The sequence below is a fragment of the Mustela erminea genome, chromosome 4 (genome assembly GCF_009829155.1).
Source record: "Mustela erminea isolate mMusErm1 chromosome 4, mMusErm1.Pri, whole genome shotgun sequence".
In the NCBI taxonomy this organism is placed as follows: Eukaryota; Metazoa; Chordata; class Mammalia; order Carnivora; family Mustelidae; genus Mustela; species Mustela erminea.
In genome coordinates this window covers 108,754,424-108,767,804 of record NC_045617.1, presented here as the reverse complement: position 1 = coordinate 108,767,804, position 13,381 = coordinate 108,754,424, and the positions used below count along the sequence as shown (strand labels likewise).

The window sequence follows — 13,381 nt, the reverse complement described above, 5'->3', positions numbered from 1 at the left end:
GCAAAGCAAACAGTTAACAAAACCAAAAGACAACTGACAGAATGGGAGAAGATACTTGCAAACGACATATCAGATAAAGGGCTAGTGTCCAAAATCTATAAAGAACTTAGCAAACTCAAAACCCAAAGAACAAATAATCCAATCAAGAAATGGGCAGAAGACATGAGCAGACATTTCTGCAAAGAAGACATCCAGATGGCCAACAGACACATGAGAAAGTGCTCCACCTCACTTGGCATCAGGGAAATACAAATCAAAACCACAATGAGATACCACTTCACACCAGTCAGAATGGCTAAAATTAACAAGTCAGGAAATGACAGATGCTGGTGAGGATGCGGAAAAAGGGGAACCCTCCTACACTGTTGGTGGGAATGCAAGCTGGTGCAACTACTCTGGAAAACAGCATGGAGGTTCCTCAAAGTGTTGAAAATAGAACTTCCCTATGACCCAGCAATTGCACTACTGGGTATTTACCCTAATGATACAAACGTAGTGATTCGGGCACGTGCACCTGAATGTTTTTATCAGCAATGTCCACAATAGCCAAACTATGGAAAGAACCTAGATGTCCATCAACAGATGAGTGGATCAAGAAGATGTGGTATATATACACAATGGAATACTATGCAGCCATCAAAATAAATGAAATCTTGTCATTTGCGACGACGTAGATGGAACTAGAGGGTATCATGCTTAGCAAAATAAGTCAATCCGAGAAAGACAACTATCATATGATCTCCCTGATATAAGGAAGTGGAGATGCAACATGGGGGGATCAGGGGGTGGGAGAAGAATAAATGAAACAAATGGGATTGGGAGGGAGACAAACCATAAGTGACTCTTAATCTCACAAAACAGAGGGTTGCTGGGGGGAGGGCTGCGTTGGAAGAAGGGAGGTGGGGTTATGGACATTGGGGAGGGTATGTGCTATGGTGAGTGCTGTGAAGTGTGTAAACCTGGCGATTCACAGACCTGTACCTCTGGGGATAAAAATATATTATATGTTTATAAAAAAAAAAAAAAAGAACTGTCTATCGCATAAAAGTGCCATAGTTTGGGAGGAAAACATTAGGAGAGAAGATAACTGGGTGATGTAGAAATGAGTAGGGAAGTAGGAAATGAGAGTAGATAATCTAGGATTTTATAATAAACAGCCCTCATAAATTGAGAATAAGTTTTACTTTTATTTTGTAGGAAACCAGAAAAACATAATCATACTTGAAGAAAAAGAAATGAGCTATTTTTCAAGGGACAGAGACAATTATTTTCTTTTTACAAACCATTGAAGACATTATTAAGAAGTAATTCAGAGAGCAGAGCATCACAGGGTAAGGCTTTTTTTAACTATGATGCATTAAAAGTTTACCTTGACTGGCAGTTGTTGTGTTCATTCTGCAAAATCCCTCCTACTGCCTTCTGCCATGTTAAACATGAATTGGGCAAGAAAGTCAAAGATAATTATTTGAAATCAATAATCTGAAATCAAAATTGACTCATTTTGACCACACCTATAAATCTCCATAAAGAGTTTGGGTTATTTACAGGGAGTGAACAGAGTATTAGCGTAGTTGGAAAATGTATGGTTTGTAGATATGTGTCCTTTTATATTTGATTGCTTGGGTATTGTATTTTTTATCTTGAAAGTGATTCTATGAATTACAAATAAAACTGGTTTGGTGAAATTTAATTAACTGAAACCCCTCTATAAAAGAAGTCAGTTGTTATTCATTTTATAAATTATTTCATTTGTATTTCCCTGATGATGAGTGATGTTGAGCACCTTTTCATGTGTCTGTATTCCTTCAATGGAAAAAGGAGGGCACTTGTGATGAGCACTGGGTGTTGTATGTAAGTCATGAATCACTGAATTCTACTCCTGAAGCCAATATTATGTTATATGTTAACTAAATAGAATTTAAATTAAAACTTTAGAAAGGGGAAAAATGAATTGTTTCAGCATTTCTTTACTACATATTTGTTTTTGTTTCTTTGACTTCTCTTTTGAACTTATGAAACATCTTGTTTCCTTGTTAATAAATATTTAGTATCTTTTTAAACATGTTCTTTCTATAAGTCAACATTTCATCTTTAAAAATTTTTTTAACAAATGAAGAAGAAAATTTAGTTATACGATGAGAAGGAATTACTGGATACCTTAATAGGAAATTATTTACATTTCCAAGAGATTTACTTCTCTTCATTATAGAAAATAGAGGGTGGCTGATTTAGTTTGGTTCCTAGGGCAGAATTTGAAAATATATAACAATTAATGAAATACTATGGTTATTCATTCCTTTATATTACATGAAACCATGGTCACACATTGCACATGCTACTCTGATTCAAGTCACTTTCACTGTTCACCTGAATTCATGAATTTGATCTTCCACCCCATCCATCTTGCACATGCTTGACTTCCATGTAGTCTAAACATAGCAGATAGAATGACCTTAAAGATAAAAGACAGATCACAAAACTCCTCTTCTCAAAACTTTCCATAAATCGAAATCCTCACAAGTCCTTTACAAACTAGTCTCTTACTGATAAGGGAAATCCGAGTTCTAAGGTGGCTGCCCAGTCCAGCAGGGGAATCCACTCCCAGCCCCAGGGCCATTTCCAGTTTTCCCTCCTGCCCTGCCTGCCTCAGAGCAAAAGTGCCACAGAAGTAAGAGTGTATAAACTACCCCCTTTGTTTGTGCTCAGGACTCAGACCTTGGGGGGTCATTCTTCTCTGAGCCTGCTGGCATTAAATAAATCTATACTAGAAGATTTCCAAGTGCTGAGTGTGGCTTGGGTCTTCTGTCAGGCGATCCAATCCAGGTTCTGCAACTTCATGGATCTCATCATCTTCCACAACGCAGAGTACTAACCACTGTACGATCACGGCCTCTCATCACCTTCCAATCTTCACAATGGTCTCCTTGCTGTTCCTTCAGTTCTTGCACTCATTATTTCTTCTGCCTCTTGCTTCTCCCCAACCCACTCCCAGATATCTGTAAGACTGGCTTCTCAACCTTCTTTGTATTCCTTGCTCAAATGTTACATTCTCTCTGAGGTCCCTCAACTACCCTATTTAAATTTCTAAACTGAGATTCCTCTAAGGCAACTTTTCTTTTCTTTCCTTTTCTTTTTAATTTTCAAAAAGATTTATTTATTTTAGAGAGAGAGAAAGAGCATGCACGCGTGAGTGGGGAGAGGTCAGAGCAGATTCCCAGTGAGTCTGGGGCCTAAGGAGAGACTTGATCCCATGACCCATGAGAGCATGACCTGAGTTGAAACCAGGAATTAGAGTTGGTTGTTCAACCATTTGAACCATGTTGGCACCCCAACTTTAGAAAAATTTCAATCCCAATTTCCTGGTTTATTCACAGGTCTGTTTTGGGGAGTTCTATTTAATTTCATTGGATTTTTTTTTACTCTTATTGTATTATCTAACACACTGTGAATTGGATTTCTTTCTTTCTTTCTTTCTTTCTTTCTTTTTTTTTTTTTCTTTTGTCATTTTCCTCTAATGTCCAAGGGAATTTTTGTTTGCTTGTTTGTTTTTTGGTCTGTTGCTACTATAACTTACTAGTCCTGCATCCACTATTCAGAACATGTCCTTACAATGGTCAATCAAGATTCCTACCCTAAGATGTCTTGGTAAGATTGCAGATGTAGTGGAGAACTGCAGCTGGCTCCCTTCATTTCCTGGTTTTAATTCTATCCCTATGTTTTTAGTCCTTCCTAGACCTATAAATAATGATAACCAATAATTGACTGCATTTTTTTTTTGAAGATTTTATTTATTTATTTGACAGCTAGAGAGGGAACACAAGTAGGGGGGTGGAAGAGGGAGAAGCAGGCTTCCCGCTGAGCAGGGAGCCTGATGTGGGGCTTCTTCCCAGGACCCTTGGATCATGACCTGCGCTGAAGGCAGAGCTTAATGACTGAGCCTCGCAGGCACCCCAATAATTGACTATACTTTAGGGTTTTGTGTTTTTGTTTTTGTTTTTGTTTTTGTTTCAAATCATATGTAGAGGAGCTAAACAAACATCCAGCCTGGTTACAAGGCAGTGACCCTGGCTAAGATTCGTATCATACATAAATCACTTGTAACCCCATTTCCCTTCAAGAACCAAACTTATGATAGTCACTGGACTCTAGACGCATTTGGCCCTTGGATTTAAGATCACCTTCCCTTTTTAGACTAACCAAGTAGGTCTTAAAATGATTCTCTCAGAGTAAACTAGGTTTCTTCCCGCCTGTAGGTCCCTGACCTCCCTCTTAACCAGGCCCTTACAGAATGCAGATATCCTAATTGTAGAGTCCCCTCACTCCTTTTCTCATGGCCTTTAAGTTAGAAATCTTGTTATTGTAACTTCTTTATTTGCCCCCCTTTGAAATGTAAATATTTTTAAAAGCCTCTCAACAGTTTTACAATCCAGGCTTCCTTTCTCAAGCAATGCCCAGCCTGCACTTTGAAATGTAATCATTTAGGAAGATAGTGCCCCCTATCTCCCAGTCTGTGGGGGAGAGTAGGTGTTCACATCCATGAATTCCAAGCGGTAAATTGTAAAACAAGCTATGTCCCAGGATACAAGAATTTATTTTCCCTTTGAGTAAGACCAATTAGCAAGTACACATGGCTAAAAACGCACCCACGCCCAACCCAGTCTGTTTTTAGAAATTCTCCGGCCTTTGTTTCATTAGAATTGAGGTCAGACTACATTCTAATTTCTCTTCCCTCTTGCCTTAAATAACTCTTCAATGCCTGTTTAACTTTGTCCATTGACATTTTTACTTCAAACAAGGTCTAAATTTTGATTTTATTTTTGAACCCATTTAAGTTTTTTTTTATTTTATCTTTTTCATATTTTTCTAGTTTTCATATGTATTTGAAGAAGATTCATGAATGAACATACTACACTGTCTTGACCAAAAGTTCTTAATTTTTCTTTAGAAAGAGTAAAAGATTTTAAGAGATAGTGCTTAAAATTCAGATAAGTTACATAAATTATTTATTTATTAAGAATAAATTACAAATTCATCTTCTTTAGGAGATATTTCTTCAAGAGTGCAACACAAATCATCAAATGTAAGACACCTTTGAAAAAAGTGAATTGTCTGGGGCGCCTGGGTGGCTCAGTGGGTTAAAGCCTCTGCCTTCAACATGGGTCATGATCCCAGGGTCCTGGGATAGAGCCCCACATTAGGCTCTCCACTCAGCAGGGAGACTGCTTCCCTGCCTGCTTCTCTGTGATTTCCGTCTGTCAAATAAATAAATAAAATCTTAAAAAAAAAAGAAAAAAGTGAATTGTCATTAATAGATCTTCGCAATGAAAATTAAGCTTGATAATTGGCTAAGGGTTTAACATGAGATCTAGGAGTCATCCAAACCTCTCAATTCACTCAATGGAGTGAAAACTATTACTAAAATAAAGATCATAACTCATTCACTCTCACACACACACACACACAAAAAGTCCTTGGACTCCTTTTCTCCTGGGATAGGAAAAGAGACTAATCAGTCAGAGGCTCTTTTACTTCATGGTAGGAAATTAGTTAGCTATCTTTTCCAAAAAAACAACACATTTGTTTTTCAAACATTTTACTAACAGTATCCTGAAATTCTTATTAATGATAGTAAGATTGAAACAGCTTTTCTTGACACAGCTCATTGAGCAGTGTGGGGCAGGGGGAATGTTAGCTCTTTATTTCCACATATTTGTGGGAGTCTCTTGTCTCTTATATTGCAATCTGAAGACTGAGAAAAGAGATTAAGGGCAACTTTACCTTGAGATGTGTTTTTCAGCTTTGTTTGATTCTTCCTAATTTTCAAAATTGATAGACTAACTGCAATAGGGTTGTTTTTGAAATAGTTTTAAATATTTTGCATTGAAACTATCATGGATAACAATTCAAAATTTATATGAAGTTTAAAGCTTGTACCCCAGATTTTGCCAAATGTTTGAGTTTGGAATGGGTATCTTTAGGCAAAGTTCCTAAATTTACCCTGGGGAAAAGGTGAGTTTTCTTTGCTGATCGGGGTGTTATCCAGCAAGCATTTGAGGGTCTGTTCTATCTGTTTATGTTTGAAGAGGGGCAAGTTGGCATTTAAAAATGTTCTTTTAATATTTACTTCTCAGTTTTTAATTATAGAACCACACTTTAATATATAGACATCTAAACACCTGGTTAAATAATGCAAAAGGCAAAACAAATAATTGATTATCAATAAGGGATGTCTTGTTTCTCAGAAGGCATCAAAGGAATACTGATCATTAACTGGAACTGTATGATGGATTTTAGTAAATTTCTAACTATCATTTAATTATATAAATGAAACAAATTCATTTGCCAAATGGGACTAAGCATTCAATATATAATTTTTTGATTAATAGCTCTGCCTTACAAACAAAGTGACATGTACTTGTACATGTCCTTGGAAATGGAATTATGTGGTGAGAGGATATAAACTTAGGATCCAGACCAGTTGGGTTTGAGTCCAAGTCTTGAAATTGGTAAATGTGGGCCTTGTGCAAGTTTCTTATTTCCATTGATCCTCAATATCTAAAGCTGGGAAAGTATGAATAATATCTCCTTACAACATTGTATTGAGGAAAAGAAATAATCTGATGAGTGCATTAGCCTAGGATATGCTATGAACCTAGCCTGGTTCATAGTAAAATTTCAATAAAAGTTAGTTTGATTTTTCTCATTTATGTATCCTTACAATCACTTTATGGGAGAAGGATAAATATCATTTCATATTTCATGTCATCCATCACTTGCTTTAATATAATGACCAACATAAAACATGGGCCATATTTCCTAAACTATTCTAAGCAGCACAATTTCCCAAGAGCTGTTCATAGGTGCTTTGAGGGACTTAATTTTTAAATTGTTTATTGATTGATTAATCTATTGATTTTTTGGTGGGGGTAGTTGGTCAGATAATTTCACAAAATACTGAATATTATATGCCTCCTTTTTGGAAAGCCCTACACATAGTAGCATATTGTAAGCTTTGAAATGTCCTGAAGTTTAAAAAAATCATAAAATTATTCAGTTTTATATGATTATGCTTATTATTTTAAAGCCTATTGCAGTAGTACTGGTAGTCCTTTCTCTCACCTTGGGGCAAACTTTGAAAATGTGCTTCATGTGAATTGAGCTTGGGGAGGACTTGCAAGTGTGTGATCAAATCTGGCATATGAAAGAGAATTATATTGTGAGAAGAAATAAAGAGCATTTTGAAATAGGCCAACAACTTTCTACCTGGAAAAAAGTACTGTGAAATATTTATTGTACTAGTTTTCTATGTTGCATAACAAATTACCACAGACTTAGCAGGTTAAAATCAAACACATTTATTCTCTCACAGGTACTATTAGGAATCTGGATATGGCTTAGCTGAGTTCTCTGATTAGAGTATCACACCGCGACAGTGAAGGAAGATATTGACTAGCTCTGGGTTCTGCTCTGAAGCTTGATCAGGAAAGGATCTGCTTCTTAGATCCCGAAGGGTGCTGGCAGAATTATTTTCCTTGCAGCTGTAAGATTAGAACTCATCTTCCTCCTTCAATCTATTTGAAGATTCCAGCTTTCAGCTATTTCCCTCAACTTTCCTTTATCATTATCTTCTGAATTACCTTCTTTTTTTTTTTTTTTAACGATTCAATCCCAATCTCTCTTGTTCTTCTTTTAATACATACTTGTCATTTTTGCGAAGCATACGTATTTCTAGCTACCAAAGACCTTGCCTATCTGAAAAGGACTTTATTCTAGCCTTCAATGTATTTTACGCATTTGTTAATATTCATATGTTTGTTACTCTCTGGAAGCTTTTAGGTCTCTAAACCAGTGCACAAGGGTTTACTCCTGTTTGTTCTACTGAGTATTAAAAACTTACATGTTTTGTTATTCAGTTCTGGGAAATTTCTAATATTATTACTTTCATCATTTCTTTTCTCTCAGTGTTTATTGTCTGTTTGGCTGGAACTTGTATTAATTGAATGTTGAGCTTCTTAATCTAATCACCTAATAAAATAGACATGAATACACAGACACTCATTCCTTTGCTATGTTCCATCCCTTTATCTTTTGATTTTTTATTTTGTTTACAGGAGAATTTCTATAACTTTATTTTCTAGTACTTATATTGATTTTACTTCAGTTTATGTTATTTTATCTCCCACAGGCTATTAATTATATTTTAGGCAAAGAACATTCTCCCATTTCTTTATTAGTTCCCTTTCCTCTGTATTTGCTTTTCATTCTTAGTTTTGATATATCGTTTTCTCCATCCATTTCATTTAAGAATCTACCTTCAAATATCTGGTAATCTATATATTCATATATACATACATATGAGTATTAAATACATAAATATTATATATGTGTATGTATATGTATATATATGTATATACAGAGACAGAGCAAACTTTACTGAAGAATAACCAAAAAATAGGCAAATATGCAAATCAAATGGTAGAATTCATAGTATTTTCACAAACAGAGCCAATTTAATGTAGCTAGTACTCAAATTGAGAAATAGAACCTTTACCAGCACCCTTGAAATCCTCCTTATCTTTATATATATATAGGATGATACAATATGTACCTTTTCTGGTCTGGCTTCTTTTGTTGAATAGTTTATTTATTAGTTCCATTCTCACCCATCCATATAATTCTAGCATTCTTATTCTCTTTGTATAGTAACGTGTAAATATACTACCATTATTTTATCTGTTTAATTGATGAATGCAATGTAGGTATATTCCATTTAGTGGCTAATACAAATAGTGCTGTTATCTAAATATTCTTGTAAATGCCTTTTTGTGCACAGATGCACATGTTTTTATCCGTATACTAGGAGTAGTTTTGCTGGGTCATGTGATATACATACTGCCAGTTATTACATGTAGTTTCAACAATTTAGACTCCATCATTACTGTATGAGAGTAATTTTTATTTCATATCCTTGCTAATTCTAGTTTGGCTTACAACCACACTGTAAACTCCGTAAGGCACAAGCCTATGATGTAACAGAAGTTGGGCTAAGCATTAATCTTGTGTTCTAAAAACTATGAATAGGATAGCTTGTGGAAATCATAGAGTTTATAATAATAGAGCTTCTTTCATTTATTGGTCTCAGAAAAGCACTCCTCCTTTCCTACGTGCTTTGTGATTCTAAAAGCAGAGTCCCTCTATCTCAACAACTTCAAAAAAAAAAAAATCACTCTTCTTCTCTTGTGGGGGACAAGTGTTCTAATAGAAATGTGTATTTGAAAGAAAAAAAAATCTGGGTTTCTAAAAGCTACCTACACAGGACTTTCACCAAGTAATTATAATTTCAGTCTCCACCATTCCATTCCAACTTTTAATGTTTCTGATTGTGCTAATTCTGTAAACCTTCCAAAGTTTCCTAGGTAAATATGTTTTTGTTGTTGTTTTTGTTTTGTTTTTGTTTTGTTTTCTTCTTGCAGCAATGAATTTCAGCCTTTTCCATGAGATGAGAAAATGAATTCACTTTTTTTTTTAATCTTTAAAATTACGTTGTTCTCTCTCCATGCTTGTCTCTTCTTTTGTGTTGTCCTTGTAGATTCATACCTTGCTTTAAGTTTGTTTTCTGTTGTTGTGGATAGTGGTTTGCCTTTTTTTTTTTTTTTTTTGGTAATTTAACTGTGGCCTAAAGGGGAAAGGAGGGATCTCCATTATGCTTTGTGATCACATTTCCATAAGCAGGGAAGTTGCCATTTTTTAATCCATATTTAGATGTCCATAATGGGATATCTAAATAATTATGGTAATTAATAACAGGCATTTTTTATCCCAATATGTACATATTTATGAGTTAGATGCTGATTGAAATAAGTATCACACTCTAGATTATAGTTCTTATATCCACCTAGAAGTCACTTTAATATAACGTTATGTTAATATATCAACGTATTTATAATTTAAATTGCATTATATGTAATTGTTGGTATAAGTTTCAGAATACTTCCAGGAAGGTGTAAGAAAATCTATGCCTGTCCCTTTTATATTAAGATGCCCAGAGCATCTTTAGTTACGATTTTCCTGCATGAAAGCATAGATATCTTAGATTAGAAATCTCTAAAGTTAATTCTTCAAATACTCTCTAAGAATAAATTTCATTGTGTAAAAGAAGTTTCAAAACACGTTTTAATCCAAATTAACAATTATTTTGATGATTGTGATATTATAGAAAGATACTTAATATAATACCTTAAAATAAATTATTTTAATGACGAATTAACTCCAGAGATGCATCTAAAAAATGTCAAATATTTCATATCAAAAAGATTTATTTGGGGTCCTCTCGTCTTATCTGCATAATTAACATGAGTTTTATTTATAAATGGAATGAGAGTGAAGGACAAGTTTGAGCTATGATTCTATTTCTTATATATGTTTATTCCAATATTTACTTTGAAGGCATTTCAAAGCACTGCATACCTCACAGGAAATATAAAACTTTTTTTTTAAATGACTACTTAAAATCTCTTTGAGACATTAAATATGCTCCTGTGTAATCAATGAAAGTAACATCATCATACTTCTTTTTTTTTTTTTAAGATTTTATTTATTTATTTGACAGAGAAAGAGATCACAAGTAGGCAGAGAGGCAGGCAGAGAGACAGGAGGAAGCAGGCTCCCTGCTGAGCAGAGAGCACGATACGGGGTTTGATCCCAGGACCCTGGGACCATGACCTGAGCTGAAGGCAGAAGGCTTTAACCCACTGAGCCACCCAGGTGCCCAGCATCATCATACATCATATGTAATAATTTTTCTTCACTCACACTAATTACTTGTACATATCCATATTAATAATTGTGGATATTCATTATATTTGTTTATTTTATGCATTGTATATATTTATTATGGCCACTTTCCTTGCTCTTTCAAAACTATTATAACATAATGGATGACAAGATAAGATGGATAAATCCTAAAATTAGAATAAATATGGCATAAAAGGAAGTTTACATGGTTGAGTGAGGTGTCCATGAATCTAGTTCTAGATTCTCCATGTTTTCCTTCTCTCTCTCTCTTTTTTTATAAGATTTGTTTTATTTATTTTAGAGAGAGAGAAAGTGAAGTGGGGAGGGCTAGGGGAGAGGGAGACAGAAACTTAAGCAGTCTCAGTACTAAGCCCAGAGCTCACCATGGGGTTCAATCTCATGACCCTGAGATCACAACCTGAGCCAAAACCCAGAGTCGTTGCCCAAATGAACCACCCAGATGCCCCTCCCCCATGTTTCCAATGGTCAAAAACTATTAGTTAAAATCATCTTCCCTCTCTTTACCTCTTATCCACAAAAAGTCAGTTAGCATGAGCCCTAGGGCTTTATAGGTCTACATAGTTTGACCATTTTGAACATTACTACAATGGAAGGTACCCACTCAATTGTCAACTCAATTGTTTAATTGTCAATTAAAACACAGGTTGTGGGGCACCTGGGTGGCTCAGTTGGTTAAGTGTCTGCCTTTGGCTCAGGTCATGATCTCAGGATTTGGGGACTGAGCCCTGCTTTTGGCTTCTTGTTCAGTGGAAGTTTGCTTCACCCTCTCCCTCTGCCCCCTACTCTGCTCTCTCTCTTGTATGCTCATTCTATCTCAAAGAAGTAAATAAAATCTCAAAAAAAAAAAAAAAAAAGAAATAGAACATAGGTTGTAACTAGGATCTTGCAAGGAACATGGGAAGGAAGAAATAGAAAAAAATAGACATGAAGGAACTATCAACATATTCGCTTAATCACTTAAAACAGTAACAGTTATATGTCAGGTTGTCTTTTGCCAATGTGATTTACAGGTTAAACATGAATACATGATATTTGTCATATATTTGTCATGTTTATTTCTGCAATAATTTGAGTTACCCTTAAGAACTTAACTTCCTAAATTAATTGTAACTTGTGTGTTCCAGCTGATGATGTTTGCTGTACCACTTCCAAATCGATTTTTAGAATCATTTCTTGTTTTCAGAAGGAGCACTAAACTAGAATACCTCATTGTTGGTGGTTTATTAATACTGTGTCAGGTTTAGCATACCCTTATGGTTTCTAATAAATGTGAAGTATTAATCAAACAAAATACTGCTCTTATAAAAAATTCTACATAAATTTCTCTTTCAAGTTTAGCATTTGGAAACAATACATGCTTACCTTCTCAGACAACTGTGTGACCTTGGGCTTGTCATCTTAACTTTCCTAGGCTTAGTTTCTTCCCCTGGGAAAGGGAAATAGCAGTAAATGCCTTCCTAGGATTGCTGTGTCCATTGTATAAGAGAATCTATTTAAAATAGCCAACATATCCTCATGGCACATAATAAAAGCTTATTAATTACCCTAACCCTGGCTCATTATTATTGATAACTATATATATTCCATAACAACATTTTAAAAAAATTTTTTCCAGAGAATATTGTCATAAATCACAGAATGTGATTAAAAAAAAATTCCACAGTCAAAAATTTTTGATTCAAATAGAGTTAAAGAGAATTTTAAAAACAAACAAACAAACAAACAAAAACACCTAAGGAGGACTTCTAGAATCACTAATATGCTTATGGTATCAAGATCATCATGGAGTGGGCATCGGGGCAAGGGCGGGTCTTGGAATTTCAGCAGGAGAGTAGAGGAGGTGGTGGGCCCCTCACCCTGAGGCCCGAGCAGGCACGGAGTCTGGGGGAAGGTGTTCATGTGTTCATTCAGGGAGACTATAGCAGTGGCACACCATGCCAGTTCCAGACCAAGCTCCTTGCAGAGCTGGAGAACCAGACTGATAGGCAGACTTTGAAGAAACAGTTCAAACTCTAAAAAACCTTTATGCACAGAGAAGCTTGGGGGCCAATCTTATCTAGAAGGCTGTATGGCTTAACAGCATATACCATCTTCTTACACATGGAAATTCATTATAAGAAGGTTCTAAAGAAAGTGTCCACATTCAAGAGCAGGATGAGAAGATACATGCTCCCAAGGCCTTCTCCTGACAGAGCCCATTGGCAGACGACGGTTTGGATTGAAATCACCATTTATGAAGACAGAGGCATGAGCAGTGGAAGACAAACCATAGAATTAAAGAACCCGTTTCCAGCTGGGACCCTCATCTATTCACTGGTGAGTCACAGAGTGTCCACTACCTCCTCTCCAGACCATCCCTCCTATGTATCTGCTGCCAGAGCCATGGTGCCATTTACTCCAAGGACTGACTTTCTGAAGTTATGTACCTGGAGTGACCTATAGTCACTTAGCATCCACTTTGTGTCTCCAAATTGTGTAGGACTCTGTAATCTTTTGAATAGTTTCTAAGAAAACAAAATGGATCATTTCATTTGTTTTATTCAAAGCCATTAATAAAATAAGCTGT

The 13,381-nt window shown here is 35.5% G+C and overlaps 1 pseudogene; it reads left to right on the top strand.

Annotated features, from left to right (window-relative positions):
- The first annotated feature begins 12,597 nt into the window (after positions 1-12,597).
- Positions 12,598-13,160, top strand: LOC116589373 (annotated as a pseudogene).
- The last annotated feature ends 221 nt before the right edge of the window (positions 13,161-13,381 follow it).